This window comes from Schistocerca americana, chromosome 2 (genome assembly GCF_021461395.2).
Source record: "Schistocerca americana isolate TAMUIC-IGC-003095 chromosome 2, iqSchAmer2.1, whole genome shotgun sequence".
NCBI classification, from domain to species: Eukaryota; Metazoa; Arthropoda; class Insecta; order Orthoptera; family Acrididae; genus Schistocerca; species Schistocerca americana.
The window spans coordinates 399,154,476-399,166,223 of NC_060120.1; positions in this window are offsets into that span (position 1 = coordinate 399,154,476).

Here is an 11,748-nt window from a genome sequence, read left to right on the forward strand (position 1 = left end):
CTTGTAATATTATTTACAATCCCTTAACACTCTCCCAGAAGTTCATATTTCATCACAAAATCAAGAATTTAACTCAATCTTTATTTTCATTAGTTACTTCCATCCCAATCAAAGTTTTCATTCTTGATAGCTTCTTTGCTGATAGCCCTTAGTAAGAATGTCAGCTGCCTGAACTTGTGTTGAAACATACTCGACATTGATCTTCTTCTCATTGGCTAACTGTCATACATACTGACAGCATGTTTGAATATACTCAGAGCATTCATAGAATCCTGCGCCTTTGATATATTTAATAGCACTTTGATTGTCAATGTGTGAAGTAGGAACTGAACTCTTTTCGACAATGTCAATTTCTTTCAATAAAAGATCAAGCCATACTAAAGATTTACTTGCCTCACTGGCAGTAACAAATTCAGCTTCCATTGATGATTGTGCGACACATTTCTGTAGTTTACTTTTCCACATTACTTTTTCCACAATATAACTTCATTAAAAACGTCTAGTCAATTTTTCACCTGCATAATCAGCATCGCTATAACCTTCTATAGCAGAATTGTTCGTTTTCATATACTGAATTCCATCATTTATTGTACCCTTCAAATAGCGAAGAATTCGTTTAATTAATTTTAGGTGTGCTTCAGTAGGCGAATCTTGTGCTCTTGAAGCAACATTTACAGCATAAACTAGATCTGGACATGTTCCCAGTGTTAAATATGTGAGACTGCCTATAATTTCTCGGTAAGTGTCGGTATCAGTAGCTGGTGGTGAATTACCAGGTATCCATCCAGGCTCAGTTGGTAATGATATTGGCTTTGCATCAGTCATATGATAGCTGGCTAACACTTTTCACATATGCAGTCTGATTAATCTTCATACAATCATTAAATCTTTGGACTTGCAAGCCAAGATAACAATCCACTTCACATACTACCGTATCAAACTCGTCATGTAATTGTTTTGTGTAATTATGAACTATTTCACCAGGTCCTATTATCAATCCATTATCCACTTGAAATAAAACGATTACATTTTCATTAAAATACAAACAAGGATCAGCACTACTCTCTCGCAAATTTGATTTCTTAAGATATAACTTTAAACACTCACACCAATATTCTGTTGCTTGCTTCGAAGCAATCTGCAAAAACGGCCTGTGCCATCATCATAAGCTTGTGGTTGTTGCATGTAAATTTCTTCCTCCAGTTTACCATTCAAGAATGCTGTTTTAATGTCAGATTGTTTGATGTTCCAATTTCTTTGCACAACAACACACAAGAGAGCTCTCAGATTTTCGAACCTAATGACAGGGCTGAAAGTTTCAGAAAAATCAAGCCCTGGCCTTTGGCTAAACCCTTTTGGAACTAGCCTTGCTTTGTGCTGTACAATGTCATTGTGCTGTACAATGTCATTGTTATTATCCAATTTAATTGCAAACACCCATCGATTTCCAATAGCCTTCCTTACAGCTGGTAAACCAACTAATTTCCAAGTACCAACCTTTTGATGTGAGTTCATCCATTGCAGCTTTCCAATTTTCTACATCTGAGTATTTCACTGCTTCATCATAGTTCCTTGGAACTTCTCTCAGCATCATCATCTTGGGTCGCTCAGGTTCGTCGAGATAACGCATCGGTCTTCAAATTGTTTCCTGTCCCTCAAAACTTGATGACCATGTGCATTTTCATTCTCTTCTACATGATCTTGATAATCCAGCCTTGTAATGTTTTCTTTTGATATTTCGTCATCATTAGAATCAGATGTTTCTGTATCATTCATAGTCGATAAGTCAACTAATTTCGTAACATCACTCTTCAATGATTGCTTCAATATTACATCCTTGAATTTTACATCTTGGCTAACAATACCTGAATGCCTATCTGGAAGGTATACACGACAGCCGCAGTCATCATAACCAACTATATAACCTTTCAAAGATTTGGCATCAAACTTTTTCTGTGCTGGAATCCAGACAAAACATTCTGTCTCAAATACTTTTAGATGATTAAACTGACTGTTCCTTCCCAAAAATTAATCTATTGGTGTCTTTTCTTTAACCATTGTTAGCCCAGTACGGTTCAGAGTAGCAGTAGCTGCAAGTACAGCTTTTCCCCATAAAGCTGTTGGAATATGCTTTGCTGACTGAAGCCATGAACGTACCATTTCGCAGATAATCCTGTTTTCACGCTTCGCAACTCCATTTTGCTGTGGTGTATATGGCACAGTCAAAGAATGTCTTAATCCAATTGACTCAGTATATCTTCTCACATCTTTATTATCAGACTCCTTGCCACCATCAGTCCACAGTTCTTTAATGGTACACTGAGCTTGTGTTTTCACCATCTCAATAAATATTGGCAACTTCTCCTTTAACTCATCCTTTTTCTGTAAAAGATATGTCAATCTGAAGCTGAGAGGTTATCTTTAAAAACAAGAAAATATCGATGGCCAGCTAAATCACTTTCTTCCATTGGACCACAGACATCAGCGAAGATTAATTCACCTTGTCAACTCATGAGCCAAAAACTAGCCTATGATGTTAACCTAGCATACAATCTTCACATATTTCATTGTCTAACCTTACATTGATATTAAGAGCAGTCAAAAATGTTTGTACATGTTGTTTGTTCTGGAGCCCAAATCTTTCATGCCACAATTGAAGAGTATCAGAAGCTTCCTTTACTACACAGGACTTTCCTTGCTTAATCACTTTCACTGCCAAGCGATAAAGTTCATTCTTGCTTTTGATAGAGCAATAGCAATTGCAATATTGTCTCTGTAAAATGGCCATATTTTACCATCATTTTTGATACTTTGATCAATAACTTTTTCTCCAGCCTTTTTAACAGAAAATAAATTACAAGAACCATCTGGACAATAACATACATCTCCAAAATATCGTCTGGTCCACTCTCTTCCATTAAAAGTTTCAACTTCAATACGACTACTCCCAAGTGCTTCGATATGCACATCATTTTTAGCACTGTCCATTTTCTGTGGTACATCAAAAGGAGTGTATAAAACATACCAGTCTTGACGATTTGTAACGTGATGTGTCGCGCCACTATCAATATATCACTTGTCACATTCTGATACATCTATATTGGTACGTAAATTATGTACTTTAAACAAAGTTTCTTCTGGAATTTCTCGTGACTGTTTTCACAGCCGATAACGTTGCAGAACCACCACCAGCACTAGGACAGTTCCTGGAGATATGACCTTTGCGTTTGCATTTAAAACACACTATGCCCGTTTTGCAGTCTTTCGAAATGTGTCCAATCTTACCACATGAAAAACATTTCTTCACATGGCGGTAGCTTGAATTTTGCACCTTTTTCACATTACCCAATTTAATTTTGCTTCGCTGCTGTGTAGATACACTTCCCTTGGTTCTTGAACATTGCAGCAGCTACATTTGTTTCTTCTCTGTCTTGAATTCGCAGCCCATATTTCAAACACCTTTTCTGTAGTTTATGCCATGTTTTGTCAGCTTGTGGTACATCATGCAAAGCTAAATAAATGTGATCAAATTCTTTTGGCAGTGTCTGAAGCAAATGTGCAAACATATCAGCTTCCTCTGTTGGTTTATTTAGCATAGGCATCTTTATTCATACTTCATCATATTTTGCTAAATGCAACAAGTCGATATTTTCGGCAGACTAAATATCATAAATCTGGTGTAATTTATCCCAAACATCTTTTGCAGTTTCAGATATAGCTACTCAAAGTAGCGATTTTGTTTCTAGTGACAAAACTAGACGTTTCTTCGCTTTTGAATTCGCTTTCGTCCAAGCACTTAATTTCGTTACACAATCTTCAACATTTGTTTCTGGTTTCACAAAAAATCCGCTTACAACATCGTAAACATGGCCACATTCTAAGACAGCCTTCATGAGAATACGCCAGGTACCCCAATTTTCTTCGCCATTTAATTTTTCAACCTGTTGTTTTTCTTCAGTCACAATATTTTGCCCTTATTTTCTGTTTACGCTTACGAACACGTCGAATAACTTTGCTACCATGTTAGGATAAAAAAATATACATCCGACGTCTAAATGATCTCACAAAGATTTTTTAAAGTGCCAGAACTTAACGTAAGACCAACAATAGAACAACTATATATTTTTTAAAACTTCACAGATCTCTAATACGAAGAACAAATACATCAAACATTACCTTTGCATCAAAGATACTTGCACACATATAACAGAAAAAAATATGAACTTGCAATGTTATTTACAATCCTTTAACAGTATTGTACCATAAGAACGGAAATACAGAAGCGTCCGATCTTACCCGTCGGCTTTGACCCATGACGTCACAAATACCGCGGAAACGACTATAAACAATTCCAATATGGCGGATATAAAAACATCGCATACGTATTGTAAACACTGAAATACACAAGTTTCACAGAAAGCCTAATGACTGTAACGGGACAAGCGTGGGAAATTAGGGGTTTTTGGGTGCGGAGAAACTAAATATACAGAAATGTAGCCACCGACCGCCATTCAAAACCACGCAAAACAACGAAATAAATCAACATCACAAAACTGACCAAATACCAAAAAACACATTCCTATCCATAATCGGACACTTCCCTTAACCTATATAGCTCAACAGAACCTACCGATCACATCCCCCAATAGAAAACTAAGAAACGAAAGCTTCCCTTACACCTACATACATCGGCACTTATGCAGTTTAGCAGGTACGGAAAAAATTTTTCATTTTTTTTCAAAATTTGATCATCATGTGTCGTTATGCGGTGGGGGGAGTCTGCAGTGCCCCCCCATCCCCCCACAGGCTTCATTAGTGTCAAATCAATATTTTCGAATCATAGGCGGCCGCTGCCGCGGCCGCATTCCAAAAAAAAACTCCCAACCTAACCTCAAGTGGGCTACGCTACAGATCAATATGTTCATCAAATTGCTTCATATTACGTATACATGTTCATTAGTGTCAAATCAATATTTTCGAATCATAGGCGGCCGCTGCCGCGGCCGCATTCCAAAAAAAAAACTCCCAACCTAACCTCAAGTGGGCTACGCTACAGATCAATATGTTCATCAAATTGCTTCATATTACGTATACATGTTCATTAGTGTCAAATCAATATTTTCGAATCATAGGCGGCCGCTGCCGCGGCCGCATTCCAAAAAAAAACTCCCAACCTAACCTCGTATTCAGGGCTACGCTACAGATCAATGTGTAGGTCCCTTACGTCACGGGTCAAAGCCGACGCGTGAGATCGGATGTTTCCAACCCATACCCAATACACAAAACATACATAAATAACCAAAAAAAAAACGGAACTTACCTCAAAAAAGTTCCAGCTCCACAAACTAGATTGGCCACCACAATCACACACAAATGCACACACGCACGCACGCACACACACACACACACACACACACACATACAAAAACACACACACACACACACCAACGAAAAAATACTGAACTAAAATAAAAACCCAACCCACCCAAACGTCAACCCCCTCCCCCACAACTCCAAAATACAACACACAAACACTATACAACAAAATAAACCACCCACCCACCTACCCAGCCCACCCTAACTAACCACTTTCGGTCTATACATTTTACCCACAGCCCTTAAAAAAACCCGAAGAATGCAATAGCCCTCTGGGACACTCTTCCAGAGAGCACGACAAACAAAAACAAGACATCTACAAACACGCCACAATCGCAAATCAAACTCCGCGCCGTAATGACGTCACACACCACAACACGCTTACGTCACGGGTCAAAGCCGACGGGTAAGATCGGACGCTTCTGTTGACCCATAAGAACTACATTTTATAGGAGACACAAGAAGTAGGGATAAAAGTCAATACAAAATTCTTGACAATGGAGTAAAGATTTACTACGCCGCGCAACAAAGAAATGCGGGGAAAAAGCGGCTTTTCGTACACGCTGGCTTCCAATACTGCCTTCGACATTCTGCTGTGAATTTGACTAAGGTGTGTAGCCTGACTGTTGGGGTTATCAAATTCCTCGCACCGTGTATCACTAATTCATTATCTGGAATATAATGAAGCCATAACTTCCTAAGCACTTTTCTGATTTTTGAGTTGTTGACTGTCATGTACTATATGAAAACTACAAAAACAAAAAGACTTTCAGGAAAGTGGAAGTTGAGACTACTTGAATCCATAGAAATCAAATGATTTCTCGCCACTGATAACGTGAATAAGGGGATAACACAATTCAGTTTAGTACATTTACACCTACTAGAGTAGAAATGATAGGCTGAGGTAATGATCGCTTAAGGTTGTGTATGTTTTGGAATTATCTTATTTACTGAAATGTTAAATCCACTATACACAATGTTACCTGCTCTCTAAGATTGATAGCGACTTACGATATACAATCTTGTCTGTTGTATAAAGACCGGACCACATGCAACGATCTGTCTGCTCATATCACATCTGGGAAGACAGAACGTAGCGTATGGATAGCAGATTTTCCCAGATATGAGATGTGCGCAAACCTGCAGGATGGAGGTCTGAGCGAAATTACTCAAACCTTTGGGCGCAAATCACATGCGCGCACACAAATCGGAGGTCATCGCAAATCTGGCGCAAAAAACGTGTTTCAGTCAGCTATTTATTCAGTCCAGTATTACTTGTCTTTGCGTATGCAGCAAATTCTAAAACGGTTGATACACTTCAGTGTTTGTGGAGTTCATTAGTGAATTTATTGAGATACAGTATATAGAAGCTACACACTTGTAGAAAGTGAAGACCAAGGGTTACAGCGATCGAGATAAGGATGCAGCTGCTCATAATCCCTTAATAGAGGAAACAGGGAAACTGTAGCAAAAAGAAGTAAATTGTTGCACACCTAACAAAAAGTATTAGTGCTGCCATTCATGTTTAGAAACCCCTCCTGCTAGGTTGACCTTGATTGCTAGTGTACTGCCACTTCAGGGCAGAGGAATTATTGTTTATGTGCGCCAATACATTTACTTCATAATGGAATATTGTGGTTCATAACAAGAATTAATTAAAGGTAAACTGTACAGTTTGCTACCACAATGTTAAAACTTTTCATACAACAATGAATCCTTATCTATAGCTCAGAATGCAGTTCTGTATTATGATGTAAAAGAGTATAACAGATTGTTGATAGACTTCAGACAGGGAATTTGAAACTTCCATATATGTAGTAACAAAATGAAAGGTACCTCACTGACCACTCCTATAATTTATTAAAATATATGGAGTCCAAAACACATCTAGAAGTATATAAATATTCAGAATGCGATTATAACTCTGCAATGGTTTGTGTGTTGACATGAAACTTGCTGGCAGATTCAACCTATGTGTCAGACCAAGACTCGAACTCGGGCTCGTTCCCTTTAGCTGGAGAATGTACTACCAACTTAATTAGCCAAGCATGATTCATGACCCATCCTCACAGCTCTACTTATGCCAGTACCTCATCGCCTACCTTTCAAACTTCACAGAATCTGTTCTGTGGAATGTGAGGGACTAGCATTCCTGGAAGAAAGAATATTGCAGAGACGTGGCTTAGCCACAGCCTTGGGGGGGGGGGGGTTCCAGAATGAGATTCTGACTGTGCAGCGGATTGCCCACTGATATGAAACATCCCACCAGATTGAAACTGTGTGCTGGTATGATACTCGAACTCAGAACCTTCACCTTTTGCAGGCAAAGGCTCTACTAGGTGAGCTACCCAACCACGACCCAGAAACCATCTTTGCAGCTCTAATTCCACCAGTACCTCAGCTCCTAACTTCCACACTTCACTGAAGCAGATGATAGACAGCACCATGTCGACAAGGGAGAAGACTAATAGGGAAGAGGAGAAGGAGGCACAGAGCATTGATGTGTTACCATATGTACAAGGGGTCACCGAACGTATTGGCAAAATTCTACGAAAAGCCGACATCAAACCAATTTTCCGAAGCAGAAACAAAATATCAGACATGCTCGGTTCTACCAAGGATGCACTTGACAAACTACACGCAGCTGGCGTGTATGAAATTGGTTGTGCGTGTGGATTAGTCTACATAGGTGAGACGGGACGTCCGATTAGCACAAGGCTCTCGGAACATGAAAGATATATCCGCCTGAAACAACACACTAAGTCAGCAGTGGCGGAACACCGAGACGAGTGCGGGAAACCAATACTTTTTCAAGAAGCCCGCGTCCTGGCGAAACAGCCTCTCACTTTCAAAAGAAAGATTAGAGAGGCGATAGAAATAGCCAAAAGACCCGCCAACATGAATAGAGAGGACGGGTTCAAGCTTCCGAGGTCTTGGCTGCCTGCAATAGCAGGGCTACGGAGCGGCGGCAGAGCCGTGGCGGCCCATGCAGACACGCGGAGAGCCGCAGTAGTGGTCGCGAGCACACAAAGCAATGGCACGCCGCAGCCAGCTTCTGGACAGCATGGAAACAGTGTGACATCACAGCCATCACCTGTTCGCTATTCGTCTGTCTCCTCCAATGGGGTGGATTAATATAAAGACCAATAGAAAACAGCTATTTCAGCCAATGACAGATAATAAAGGAAACACCAATAAAGCATACCTTTCACCCCTCCTCCTCCTCCTTTTACAGCCAATCAAGTAACGACACGGTTTTCTCGTGCAGCTATTTAAGGAACCAAGTGTGTTCATTTAGCAGTTAACGTAAGGCCCTGATGAACGCTAGCTGCAACGCTGGCCGAAACGTTGGCGCATTTAAAATTATGACGATGCGGTCTGATACCCTGAAGAATTTTATATTCTATATTTTCTCTTTTCTTTCCAGTAGTTTTTCAGTTTTTCCCTATGTTTATTCTTCTTTCTTCTGTCCTTACTGTACCTGAATTTTTCATTGTTTTCTCCTGTAAGCCCTTCAAACAATTTTACTTTTTCTCTGAACATTTATCTCCTCCTATTTCTTACTCCATTGTTTACATTTCTCTCTGGTCGGCCTTAATTTCTCTGACCTATGTCACTCATGTTTCTGTCAAAAAAGTTAAAAGTTCTATTTGTTATCCTCTTTTCATCTACCCATGTTCACAGAGTACAGCTCCTCTCTTGTAATTGTATCTGATATTGTTTCTATTTTTCCATAAATTTCTTTGTTACTCCTTAATTTCCATTTTCCATTCTTATATTTTGCTCCCAATACTTTCCCCATTATTTTTTTTTTCTTTCATTCTTTTCTGTTTCACCTAATTGTCTAGCTGTATTTAACAAAAAGCGTACTGAAGCATTAAGCCGTTCTGGTTTAACAACAGTGCTATTGTGCCAGAGTTTTGTGTTTATGAAACTAGATTTCTTGTTATACAGGTCTTTTGTTAGTTGAAAAGCCACCTCCATTTTCCTTGTTCTTGCTAAGTTAGCTACTTTGTCCAAAGTATTTTTGTATTATTTCATCTAAATATTTAAATTTTATAGTCTTTTTATTCTCCCCTATTCATTTAACATGTATTTTGACACCTCCTCTGCATCTGCATATGCAAACCTCTGTTTTTTTTTCTAATTATATACGTAGGCCTGCTTTTGATGCTGTCTCCTGTACCAGGTTCCCCACATTGTTGCATCTTCTATGGAGTCAGCTAAGATGCCAAGGTCATCTGCAAGAGCTAAACAATCAAAACTCACATTATCCCCTTTTCTTCTAACTGTGATTTTTTAAAATTCCGCTTTTTCTATTCTTTTCCTCCAGTCCCTTATTACATTTTCTAGAATAAAACTGCAAAGCAGTGAAGTCAATTCATCCCTTTCTATTACCCCAGTTTAGATTTTAAAAAGCCTTCAGTGTTTCACCTAAAAATTTAATTTTGAGTTTTGTTTTCCTTAGTTTGCCTTTTATGATTGCAACTGATTTGTTGTCAGCTCAAAACTCTTTTGAGCTGTTGAGTAATATTCTGATATCATTCGAATCACATGCTTTTTTAATGTCTATGAATGTTATATAAATGATTTTGGATCTCATTCTTCTGTACCTGATTATGAATTTCAGATTTAAATTCGTTCTGTATAAGATTTTCCTCTTCTAAACCATCCTTGGTATCCCTGACTGCTGATCCAGTTGGCTTTCCAGGCTATGTTGTAATTCTTTTGACAGAATTTTGTAAATCACTTGAAGGAGGCAAATTACTCTGTAGTTGTCAAGGTCAGTTTTATCTCTTTTTGTGGGCTGGGTGAATTAATACTGTTTTCCAGTCTTCTGCTTGGTCTTCTGTTCCCCAGACTTCAAGAAAAACTCTGTGTAGCTTTTTGACTGTTCAGGCACCTACCATTTTTCACATTTGAACCTTAGTTATTGTCTTGCCAGCAAATTCTTGGTTGGGAATTGAAGTCACTTAAAATGAAAAGATAAAATGGTTGCAGTTGGTACGAGAGATATTTCTTGCTGCTGGATCTATGAGGGTAGTAGCTTCAATGACAGTATTCCACACAGTGTTAATCTGCAAATGGGTAGGATTACAAATTTTCAGACAATTCAGATTCCATAATAGAATTCTAATCATAAACTGATAAGCCACAAACACATCTTTCTTTCTGCTGTTAAAACCGACTACAGGGAAGGAAACAAAACAGCAAATAGATATATACAATTTTTGTTTAAAATTATAGATAACGAGATAGAAGATATATGAGAAAAAGCGATTTGTCTAATAGATACCCTGCTGTTGTAGTTAAAAATTGACTGTAAGAAAGGAATGGAAAAGCACACAGCAAAGCACACCACAGCATTTTCTTTCTTGTAGTCGATTTTAACAGAAATCTTGTATATTGTTATTTAAAAACATATATAAAATAAACCAGTATGAATATTTATTAGAGTGTCATGTAAAAATTTGAAGTACATCAATCAAGAGCTTTTCGAGATTTTTTGCTAACAGTTCCTCTTTGTATATTACATATGTATTTATGCGCCACATATATTAAAAAGTGTGCAACTGAATGTTTAAATATTTGAAGGAAATTGGTTGAGAACTTTTGGAGATTTTTGCTAACATTTCCCTGTTATACGAAATGCGAAGCTATATGTTCCATATATTTAAAAAAAATATGGGATATGTGTTTTCCACTGTTTACTAGAGTATTATGTAATGAAGTAAAGTGGTCAAGAACTTTTCGGAATATTTTGCTAACGATCCCTTCATAACACACACACACACACACACACACACACACACACACACACACACACACACACACACACACACACAGACATTTATATATCATCATCATCATCAGCCAGTTCTATCACTTAATGATGTGGAGCTTCCCATTACCAACTGAATCCCACTGTCTTCCTTATATCCCTGTCCCATCTATATGGTGGTCTTCCTCTAGGTCTTTTTAGGGTAAACTTCGCTCCAGTCTAGGACTTGTTTAGACAATCTACCATCTTTTGTTCGAGCAACATGACCAGTCCACTGCCATTTCTATGTATTCACTCTTTCCATCATGACAGTGGCCTTCGTTGTTCATCTTATTTCAACTGCTCTCTTCCTGTCTATTTCGTGTAACCCAACATTGGTCTCTCCATTCGTCTTTGGGCTACTGTTATCTTCCTAACAATGAACTCATTTAATGTCAATGTTTCGCAACCATAAGTTGTTACTGGCAATATACATTGGTCAAAACTTGATTTCTTCAGTTCAACTGATATATTAGATTTCAAAATCTCCCATAAGCTAGCCAGCCCAGTTTAATTCATCTTAATATTTCTGGTTTTAAATCTCCTTTCAT